The 12,026-nt window shown below is 40.1% G+C and overlaps 1 protein-coding gene across 1 annotated transcript in view; it reads left to right on the top strand.

Moving 5' to 3' along the window:
- The window catches only part of CPXM2 (carboxypeptidase X, M14 family member 2), a 148,135-nt gene that overhangs the window by 36,119 nt on the left and 99,990 nt on the right, over positions 1-12,026 (top strand). The window lies entirely within an intron of this gene.

Genomic DNA, 12,026 nt, shown 5'->3' with positions numbered 1-12,026 from the left:
TCGAATGTACATTGTTAGTCCTAACTGTAGCTTTTGGAGAAAGATAAAGAGCATTAATGGCATTTTAGAATTGGTCACCAAAACCCATTTTTGAAGTAAAAGTTTTAGATATGGTATTTCCACTTAATCAAATGCCTTCTCTATATCAAAGGCCAGAAGTAATGCCAGAAGTAATGCCAGAAGTAATTTCTGCTTCACCGAAATTAATTATAGTTAAAGTGTTATGTGTATTGTCAAAAAGATTCCTTATTGGCATAAAGCCAGTCTGGTCAAGGTGAATGTAGTTGGTTATTTAAATTTAGAAAATCTTTTGGCAAATATGCTTGTAAAGATCTTTTGGTCTTGATTCAGTAAGGGTATTGGTTGAGAAGATTTAGTATTTGTAATATCGTTGTCCTTTTTTGGAGTAACTACTATTTCAGCCTCTGACCAAGATAGAGGGATGCTACCTCCTATCATAACAGAGTTGCATGTGGCAGTTAGTGGAGTTGAAAGTAGGTGACTGTATTTTTTTGCGGGGTGGATTTGATTTAAATCAAACTGATTTAAATCATGATTTAAATCACGATTTAAATCACTAGTCATTAAGGCTTGATTTAAATCATAGTTTTCTACATAAAGACTAATTCTTGCTGGTATAACTTTAATATGCAAGTAGATGCCTGCCTTACCGATAGGTAAAGGAACTTCATTAAAGTATTCCCAAACTGGGTCTCTTTTACGGCCTGCTGCCATTATAGGTTTTTTCCTCCAAGGAATGAATGTGATAAATCTCAGGTCATACAAACAAAAGATCCAAAGACTTGTGCAGTATTGTGCTCAAAAAGTTTCACTTTCATTTTGTACTGCTTGCCCCTCCCTCCTCACACTTAGTTTCTTCTTGTGCAGATCTATTCCACTCCAAACAATCAGAAAAATATTGTTTCTATTCACTGAACTTCTTGAAACTTAGCACTGGAGGGGTTGATTCTGTCTTCATAGGTTTGTAGAACAATAGGATTAAGGTCTTTTTCTCAACTCTGTTCATGTTATAACATTTTTGCTGTGAAGAAGAGGCATGTGATCTCTGCTGAGCTGACACAAATTCAGTTTTGAGAACTGCAAAACCAAGCATCTGTGATAATATCTTGTAGGCAGAGAAACTGCCCAGTAATCTTACAAAAACCTCTAGAAGAGCATGACATTGTGAATGGATTAATGGAATTTATTTACCAAAAAAATTAAACATATACAGCCTTATTCTACATAATTAAAAACTAATCTTTATTTCATGATGGAATAACCTTTGGATGGTAATATATTTTCCTCAAAAAGCATTTTATTTAAAAAAAATCCGATTTAAATCAAAAAAATCCGATTTAAATTAAAAAAATCCGATTTTTTTATTTTTTTTAAAAAAATCATTGATTTTTATCCACCCTGTTTTTTTTGTAAAAATTTGGCAGGGAATCCATCCCTGTCTGAAGCTTTATTATTTTTTCAAGGATTTGATAGTGACTGTAACATCTTCTGTTGTGATTGGTTGGTCCAGATATTGTTTATGTTCTTGTGAGTTTTTTTCCAAATAATTTCCTGTGATGATAAATAATTTAAAATATGATTAATGTCAGGATTGTCTGATGTACAGATGGTTTGGTAGTATTCAGCAAATACATCGGCTAATTTTACAGAATTAGTTTGAGTTTTTCCTGGGTGCCTTTAATAGCTTGTATAGAATGTGAGGAGGTTTTTTCCTTTAATTTTCAAGCAAGTAAGTTTATAGATTGGGTGGCTTTTTTTGTGTTCATCTTCTAGTTTTCTTATTCTAGATATCATTTCATTTCTAATGTTTTCTTTTTGCTCTTCATGACAGGAGGCAATGGAGATTAATTTCCCTCTAAGTACCACTTCCATAGCATCCTACACGTGGATTTGAGGAATGCCACATAGTTTATTTGTTTCTATTGTTTAATTTCTAAAGAGAGTTCAGAAGAAATTTATTTGTTAAACAAAAGTGATATATTTAGTTTCCAATTTGTTTGATGTCATTTATTCTCAGTGTACATTCTGTCCAAGCATAGTCTGTCCACAACTTGTCACCAATCCTTGATGTAAAGAGTTTGACTAATTAATTTAGGAGATAAGAATATGTCATTTAAATATGTAATTTAGAAGATAAGAATATGTAATCAATCCTTGTGTATATATTGTGGATAGAAGAGAAGTATGTATAGTCTGTTACCACTGGGTTTTGAAGATGTCACTAGATCAATAGATAAAGCCTAAGAGCCATTAATTGATCTTAGCAGCTTAGTGTATTGTTAATTTTAATTGCTTTGACACGATAGGCAGTAAAATTTAAAAGGTCATTCAGAGAGGAGTGATACAAATGTTTACTGCTGACACATTGATTTACCCATGCTGAACGAAAGCAGAATTGAAAGCCAAGAGAATCAAGTGCACTCTGCATGAAGACAGCTCGCCAGGTTGTTTTGATCTACAAGCAGCTCTCCACACTGAAAGCAGTGAAAGCAGCTTTCTCAGTAATCATGCTTTGCGGTATTATCCAATACAATTTTTAAAGTTTGTATATGTACACTCACACATTATGCAATGCATTTATATTTTGTATCACTTTCATATTTATCAAAATACTTAATTTCACAGGTCAAGGGATGGCGTCATGGAAATATAAATAATAATAATAACTGTGCTTATATACCGCTCTTCTACACATATTAGTGCCTCACCCAGAGCAGTGAACAAGTTAGTGTTATTCTTATCCCCACAATGGAGCTGGGGCTGAGAGGAGTGGCTGACCCAAGGCCACCTACTGAGCTCATGTCAGTAGTGGGATTCAAACCAGTAGACTGCTGATTATGGTTTAGAACACATACTTAGTGAAACATATGCATTCTAAATAACGCTGTATGAACTTCACTGTAGTTCTTTTTCTAGTATGGTGTATAACTGGTGCTTCTTTATCTTTGACAGCCAATTAAAAATAGTGAACAGTATCAGATAACTGTTCTGTAATTGTTAGCAGAGATCAAGGATGATCTGGTCATGTAACTTTTCCTGTCATTTTTACTATCCATCTCTCTTATCTTGCTGCTGGGCATAGTGGTACTTCTGGCTAGGTAGAATGTCACATGATTGGAAATAGTAAAAAAGAATTAAACTATGATTGGTTTGATATTTATCTGTTATCATATGAAAATATCTTAGATTTCTGCATAAGATAATATATAAAAATGGTAACCCAAATAGCAGATCAGGGTTTTGGCCAAAAGAAATCTCATGAAGATCTAGGCAGGAAAGTTACCCTTGTAATATGTGCTACGGCAACTTGAATGCATTCCCTCGTTAGTCTGACTGAGTTAGATTTCATTAAGAAATGTTAGGAAATTTAATTCTTGTTGTGTTCATCTGTTCTATTTTTCTATGTTTTATGTAAAGAAACACTTATATTTTGATACCTCAGTTAATGAAAAAGACTAGCGTTTGTTAATGAAAGAAGCCATTAAACTCTTAGGAGGAGTCTGTCTCCTGGTTGGGAGAGTGCAACAAAAACATCCATACCATTTATTTTGTACTGACAAACAGTTTCTCTGAAACAGAGAAACGTGTTTTCAGTTCTCACTGGAAGGTTTCAAGCTGCTCAGGATTTAAGATAAAACCTTTGACCCATCTCTACTGAGTATTTAATACTTTTTACTTAATGTTACTTAAAAGTTATGTTTAATATTTATGTGTAATATGATTATAGAAGCTATACTGTTTGAATTATCTATATACTTATTTGAGTTGGACTGTTAGTAAAATTACAATTTTATGACATTTTTACCATTTTATAACATTACAAATTTGTACCACAAAAGTTTTAAGTTTTGCATGTAGAAGAGGTTGCCAAAAATAAATTTCCCCATCCCCATCCCCATCCCCATCCCCATCCCCATCCCCATCCCCATGGGGCGAGGGGCGAGGGGCGAGGGGCGAGGGGCGAGGGGCGAGGGGCGAGGGGCGAGGGGCGAGGGGCGAGGGGCGAGGGGCGAGGGGCGAGGGGCGAGGGGCGAGGGGCGAGGGGCGAGGGGCGAGGGGCGAGGGGCGAGGGGCGAGGGCGAGGGGCGAGGGCGAGGGGCGAGGGGCGAGGGCGAGGGCGAGGGCGAGGGCGAGGGCGAGGGCGAGGGCGAGGGCGAGGGCGAAGACGAAGACGAAGACGAAGACGAAGACGAAGACGAAGACGAAGACGAAGACGAAGACGAAGACGAAGACGAAGACGAAGACGAAGACGAAGACGAAGACGAAGACGAAGACGAAGACGAAGACGAAGACGAAGACGAAGACGAAGACGAAGACGAAGACGAAGACGAAGACGAAGACGAAGACGAAGACGAAGACGAAGACGAAGACGAAGACGAAGACGAAGACGAAGACGAAGACGAAGACGAAGACGAAGACGAAGACGAAGACGAAGACGAAGACGAAGACGAAGACGAAGACGAAGACGAAGACGAAGACGAAGACGAAGACGAAGACGAAGACGAAGACGAAGACGAAGACGAAGACGAAGACAAAGACAAAGACAAAGACAAAGACAAAGACAAAGACAAAGACAAAGACAAAGACAAAGACAAAGACAAAGACAAAGACAAAGACAAAGACAAAGACAAAGACAAAGACAAAGACAAAGACAAAGACAAAGACAAAGACAAAGACAAAGACAAAGACAAAGACAAAGACAAAGACAAAGACAAAGACAAAGACAAAGACAAAGACAAAGACAAAGACAAAGACAAAGACAAAGACAAAGACAAAGACAAAGACAAAGACAAAGACAAAGACAAAGACAAAGACAAAGACAAAGACAAAGACAAAGACAAAGACAAAGACAAAGACAAAGACAAAGACAAAGACAAAGACAAAGACAAAGACAAAGACAAAGACAAAGACAAAGACAAAGACAAAGACAAAGACAAAGACAAAGACAAAGACAAAGACAAAGACAAAGACAAAGACAAAGACAAAGACAAAGACAAAGACAAAGACAAAGACAAAGACAAAGACAAAGACAAAGACAAAGACAAAGACAAAGACAAAGACAAAGACAAAGACAAAGACAAAGACAAAGACAAAGACAAAGACAAAGACAAAGACAAAGACAAAGACAAAGACAAAGACAAAGACAAAGACAAAGACAAAGACAAAGACAAAGACAAAGACAAAGACAAAGACAAAGACAAAGACAAAGACAAAGACAAAGACAAAGACAAAGACAAAGACAAAGACAAAGACAAAGACAAAGACAAAGACAAAGACAAAGACAAAGACAAAGACAAAGACAAAGACAAAGACAAAGACAAAGACAAAGACAAAGACAAAGACAAAGACAAAGACAAAGACAAAGACAAAGACAAAGACAAAGACAAAGACAAAGACAAAGACAAAGACAAAGACAAAGACAAAGACAAAGACAAAGACAAAGACTTTGTCCGGGGGCCCCCGGGGGGAGCGGCTGTTAACTGTTGTCTGAAGATCAGTTGTAATTCTGGGAGAACTCTAGGGTCTACCTGAAGGTGGCAACCTATTCTAGATGAGCTTAGTAATATCTACTCTGACTGGTAGCAGCTCTCCGGGGGCTCTGGTAAGGAAAGGACTTTCCCAACACTGGCTAACCTGAGATCCTTCAAACTGGAAAAGCCAGAGATTGAACTAATAAAAAGATGGTGCCCCCTCCCCTTGTTTAAGAACCTTACCAATTCTTCTCTAGCCACATGCAGCTTTATTAGCAGTGATGGTGACCTTTTATGCTATATAACCATCTGACTTAATTATGCCCAGGATGGCAATTTTATTTTCCTTGTCAATTCATGGGATCAAACTAATTGCAATTTTTTGCGGATATCTGAGACTGCTAATTTCTTTCATGTTGCTACCAAATTGACATAGGACATTGGCTAGCGGTTTCAAGCTGCCATAGGATAATGAAACAAAAATCTAATTTTCTAGTTCTTATGTTGCTTCACCTGCTGAACCCTTGTTCTTCGGAGAGAGCAGTGTGTGGTAAGCAATTCAGACTGAGCCATCCTGCAGGCTTAGACCTGATTAACTGAAAGTGAAGTGGTTTGCAGAAATTCTTAAAATAGCACTGAATAAAAAATGTAGGCTTGGGATGTTTAGACATTTTTGCCGTTTATAAGTTCTTCTGCCTCTTGCTTCTCCCATACTAGCTTATGTTTCATGATCTGTTTACACAGAAAACAGATACCCCAATCTAGAGCGCTGTGCATAAACTCTGCACTCCTAGGCTAGATTAAAATGGATAATGGATAAACAGAAGAACTTAATGCACATGGCAATGTGCACACCCAAGATCTTGCTTAAATCAGGTCCACAGCTACAATGTGTGCCCTCTTAGCATGTAAGGGAAACCATTAGACTTGTGTGTTTCTTTCATTATTAGTTACAATAATTACAAAAATGAGTGTTTCATAATGATTGAAATTAATATGACAACAAAACCAACTACCAACCTAATAGCCTGTAACAAAAAAACCTCAATGGCTTTCTTTATGTTTGTTCTGATTTCTTTCATTATTGCATCCTCTGCCTCTATTGGTTTCACAAAGGCACCAACAGTTTCCTAATAAGGGCATAGAGAAAGCACAGTGTTCCTTAGGGGGAGAGGGAAGAGAGGCTCTGGGTTTTATTGATTGCCTGCAAGCTGTAGCCACTAGGATTATATATGTATGACGTATTCCAATTCTAAAAGATATGGGGTGGGACTTCATGTTCCTTTCACCTCCCAATGCCTCCTCTGCTTTGCCAAATTTCCCCATGCAGTCTGCTCTCCCCTGCTTGTCTATTGCTCTTCAAACCTTATTCCCTTTCCAAGCAAATCTACTTCAGGGTCCTCCAACTGCTGTCTGCCTGCTCACAATCCTTATCCTACTTGTGACACCAAATAGCTTTGCCTTGTCGGTTGGCCTCTTCCTCATGTTACTTTTCTTCAGTCTCAGTGGCCGCAGTGCTGTCTGTGTTGGAACCTTTCTTATCAATTCTCCTGTACATTTTTAATATTAAACATGGGTGCCTTTCATTGCCTTAAAAAGGAGACCTTTGTTGTGTCTGAAATTTAGCAATGTGGGTATGCTTCAGAGAACATTATAATCCTCCTGAATCTTGTAGAATTTGGATGGAAAAACATGAAGGTACAGACCAAAGGAAGGAGAAGGGTCTATTGAAACCAATGGAAATAATAACAAAATAGAATTATGAAAATGAAACAATAACAAAAGGAACAATAGTGCAACAAAGCCATACAACAATTAAACAGTTCCATTTGGAATCAATAAGAAAAACAAAAGAAATGAAACAAACTCCTGTGCGCAAATCTAGAAACCATAGCTCTGTTTGGTGCTGTGTTAGTATGTTAATATTGTTCACAGAGGCCCAGATTTAACTGACATGCCAAGCATGAACAACACCACATAGGTTAGTTCTTCTTGCCAAGCCGTCTTACTTTTAAATTAGACCTTGTCCCATAAATAATCTCTGCATAGGGCTGCCAGTCCCCTGGTCGGGGTGGGGGATCCCCTGCTCCAAGCCTCTGCCCCCTGTCATCACTCACCTGGCTGACAGGGGGGAAAGGCCCCAAGGAACGGGCCTGGGAGGTAAAAAACCTTGCGGGCCAGCACACAGTGGGCGTGTTCCCCATGGGCATGATATTGTTACTTCCAGGAGTGATGTCAGTATGCCTGGTAGTGAAAGCGTGTCTGCTGTCAGGTGCAATGATACCACTCCCGGAAGTGACATAATTACTAGAGATGGGCACAATCCGCATTACGATCAAAAAAACCCCACGATAATTGTGATCGCGTGATTGGGACCCGGTGGATCGTGCTCGGCCACAGCCAATGATGCAGCGATCGGGGGGGGGGGGCTTGATCGGGGCTTGATCGGGGCTTGTTCGGGGCGATCGTGCTCGGATCGGGAAGCCAGACACTCAGGTGTCAGCAATCTATTCCCCTAGCAATGGAGCCAGGGGAATGCCTGAGCTGTGTTTGCCCTCCTTCTGTCGCCCTGGAAACCCAAATGGAAGCCCAGCTTTCCTTGATCAGCAGGGCTTCCTTCCAACCATGGAGCAGCAAAGCAGTCACCAGTTGGGAGAAGACAGCAAGGGGAGGGAGGGGGAAGAGGGTGTTCTGTAGCCATGGGCACTCCAATCTCATCCCTGCAAACCCTGATAGGCAGCTCTGACAGCCAAACACAGGCCAGACCCCCCGCCCCCTGAGGGGTGGTGGCTCGTTGCCGTCTCCCCAAACACAGGCCAGACCCCCCGCCCCCTGAGGGGTGGTGGCTCGTTGCCGTCTCCCCGTGCCCGCCAGGCCCGGTGGCCGCCACCAGCACCCACCTTCCCACATAGCTGGGAATAGCAGCATGCCCCGCTTTGGCCTCCATGATCCACGATCCATGGATCGGGAATGGGAGATGATCGGTGTGGATCGTTTATTGGGGATCGGTGCCGGTGCCGATCCACGATCAGCTGGATCGTTAATTTATTTTGGATCGTGCCCATCTCTAATCATTACAATACCCTGGGAGTGCACACACATGCACGAGGAACATCAAAATGCCCCCCCCCCCACTTCTCCTGCTGGGACTGTAAGGGAACCTGGCAACCCTACCATTGCATTAACTAACAGTTATAAAAAATTGTGATGGGCTTTTTGCTTGTGTTAGCTTAGTTTAAAAGATGAACATAGTGAAGCCAAATATGCCACGGACATTCATTGGACTCATACAAAATTACCGTACAGGTGTTCTTGACCTTAACATTGCCTAAAACACTATGTAGCACTATGGTTGTTGTGGGTTTTCCGGGCTGTATTGCCGTGGTCTTGGTATTGTAGTTCCTGACATTTCGTCAGCAGCTGTGGCTGGCATCTTCAGAGGTGTAGCACCAAAAGACAGAGATCTCTCAGTGTCACTGTGACACAGAGAGATCTCTGTCTTTTGGTGCTACACCTCTGAAGATGCCAGCCACAGCTGCTGGCAAAACGTCAGGAACTACAAGGCCAAGACCACGGCAATACAGCCCGGAAAACCCACAACAACCATCGTTCTCCAGCCATGAAAGCCTTCGACAATACACTATGTAGTACTGTATCAGAGAGCCAAACTCATAAGGACTGCAGTCTGGCTGACCTATTCTTTTAAAGAATAGCACCTTAGCACCTTGTGGATATTGTCAAAAATAATAGCCAAATTCCCTTTGACACACAAAAGGATTTGCATCAGGCCTTCTGATTTGTACACCACCCCAACATTGGGCTCCTTTGCTAGATTTAAAGCTCTTCCCAATTTGAAGATGACTTGTAGATGTACTTTAAAAACTTGACATATATACATATATATATATTTAGACATACTATGGACTAGACCTTGGATAAACCCTGAATAAATTGAAATAAAACTTTGCCTCCCATAATTTCTGTGGAATTTATAAGCAAATCCTAAACAGCAAACAAATCATTACTTTCTGACTGTAACTGATTATCTAACAAGCATTCAAAATGATGGTGAGCATAAATAGAGCTTGTAAAAGAATTCTTTCCATTTGGGTTTTCTATAGGACAAGGGGAAGAACAGACATTCCAGCTATGCTGTTCATAGGAAAATCCAGGCCAGAATCCCTGAGCTGGCACCGGTGTTGCCTGATAATTATTCTTCACAGTGTATTTGTATATACATCATTCTACTTACTCATTGAGACAAAAGGCATTCTATTATTTAGGAGTGTTCTATGAAAAAACTAGAATGAAATTTTCTTTATTGTGCCTGGCAAAGCTGAAGATTTATTAAGGCAGTTTAAATAAGGAAGTCAGAGCTGATTTTGGCAGAAAGCAAATGGAAACACTTAGGATGGAGGGAAAAGGATTCTATTTTTCAGCTGATTGGCATATTGGCTACCTCGATGAAAAACAATTTTCCTTTCCATCTCTTTCTGTCTCTCGTCTTAGTGTGCAATAGACTGTATAAAATCATTGGTATCCGGATAGGTAGATAAATATATATATTTTACAAGCTGAGACCTTGCTTGAAATAAGAGGAAGCCTAAAATGAAATAGGGTCCACTTCTTCCTTTAAGCAGGATTTCTGCTTATAAATTATGCTATTAATGATTAGATGACAGAAGCTGGATACCAATTGGGTTGGAGTAGGGACAATTATCTAAAATAGCCATCACAGAGGTTATTTTGGGAAGAAAGGGAATTTATAGTTTAGCCCAAAGTTTATATTCATAGTTGTCCTATTATCATGTTTGTCCTGAAAGCCAGTGTGGCATAGTTCTAAGAATAAGACAAAAGGTGGGGTGGGGGGAAGCAGGGGGGAGGGGGGAACCAACCTGAGAGTCAAGTCGGGAAACAAAAAGTTGAGCAACAAAGATAAGATCAATTCCCCTTAAGAAAACTATTGCTTTGGAGGGAAGCATCTGTGGCATTATACCCTGCTGTGGTCCCTCCCCTCTTGAAACATTGCCCTCCACAGACTGTACCCACAAATATCCAGGAACTTCCCAACCCAGAATTGGCAACCCTAATCATACCCTGTATCCAGAAAACTTTTCGCTGTTTTCTGCAACATTTTCTATCTCTTGGGGATTTGTTCTCATTTGCTGAACAATATCCCAACATACTGGTCGAATCCACATTCACCCATTACCCGCATGTTTATTGGATATCTTCCGTTTGCCTCCAATCCGCGATTTTTTCCTCTTCGTTCACATTCCTGCTTCCAATCCGTCTTTCTCACGCGTCCTTCTGGTCACACGGCCGCTCGAAAACTGCATTTTTGGGCGGGACCTTTCCCCCCCCCCGCTCATTTTTTTTTATTTTTTTGAGCGCACTTTTCCGTTATTTCGATCTTGCCTTATAAAGAAACATCATTGAAGATAATGATGCCTCTCTTTCCCCCACTGACAGCACTGATGGCTCTCTCCCATTTCTTTTTTGGAAATTTGGAAGCATGTGGGAAGCTTTCGTGGGCATTTCCTATGCAGGACAGTTCAGTGCCTGAATTTTACTGAAGTTTCACTTCCTTGGAGTGTCATTATTTCGATATTTCGTAATTTCGATATTACAGTAATATAAAATAAAAAAAATAAAAAACAGTTAAAAAGGAAGTTTCACAAGTCCATTCTGAGGATGGATTCACCCCAAAATGATTTTTCAAACTACCAGATTTGATTCAGAAACAGCATAATCAATAAATCCAATGCTATGAAGTCAAAAACAGTCTTTTGCAGACTACGGAGCACTTGAAAGTTGAATCAGCCAATAGGAACTCTCGGAACGGCCGGAGAGACAGGAAGAGGGGTGGTTTTTAAAAAACCGCATAAATTGAGCATTGGCCCATTCACGGCTACCGTGAAACTCCCGTTGAAAACCTGTGACCACATATTCGGGAGAAATGCGAATGAAATGCGTCTGTTTAATGAGGTAATGTGACCGGCACTCAGGATTGCGTGGGGAATGCGGGGAACATGCGACTTAGAATGAGTAATGTGGATAAACATTAGTAACATACTTCTCTCCACTCTATGCTTGTCTTTTGTTTCTCCATAAATCTCATACCCTCTTCTGTAAGTCATATACATGATGGTAAAACCAGTTTGAAAAGAGGATGCTCACTGGGTATTTTATGTATAAAATTCTTACATTATTACTATCTAAAATTATATTGCCAAGAAACAGCATGGGAGCGGTAGCAAGTTCAAAAATGTCAGTTTCTAAGTTATCTTGTCTTATCTAAAGCTTAGCCGAACCTCTTGAGTCTGAAAACTTGGATAGACAATCTCATGAGAACAGATTTACTGGAAATTCCTGCTTCAACTCTGCCAAAATAACAGAAGCTCAGAACATTAAAAAAAGGCATCCACACAGCCAGCTGGAATCTAGAAGTGCAAAGGAGCACATATTTGAAGACTGATGAATAAATAGTTGAGCTTTTCTAAATATCCAAAATGTTTGGTTCCACTTTGGTTT

This window comes from Eublepharis macularius, chromosome 6 (assembly GCF_028583425.1).
Source record: "Eublepharis macularius isolate TG4126 chromosome 6, MPM_Emac_v1.0, whole genome shotgun sequence".
Taxonomy (NCBI): domain Eukaryota; kingdom Metazoa; phylum Chordata; class Lepidosauria; order Squamata; family Eublepharidae; genus Eublepharis; species Eublepharis macularius.
Note: the sequence above shows the minus strand (reverse complement) of the source record. Positions and strands in the feature narration are given on the sequence as shown.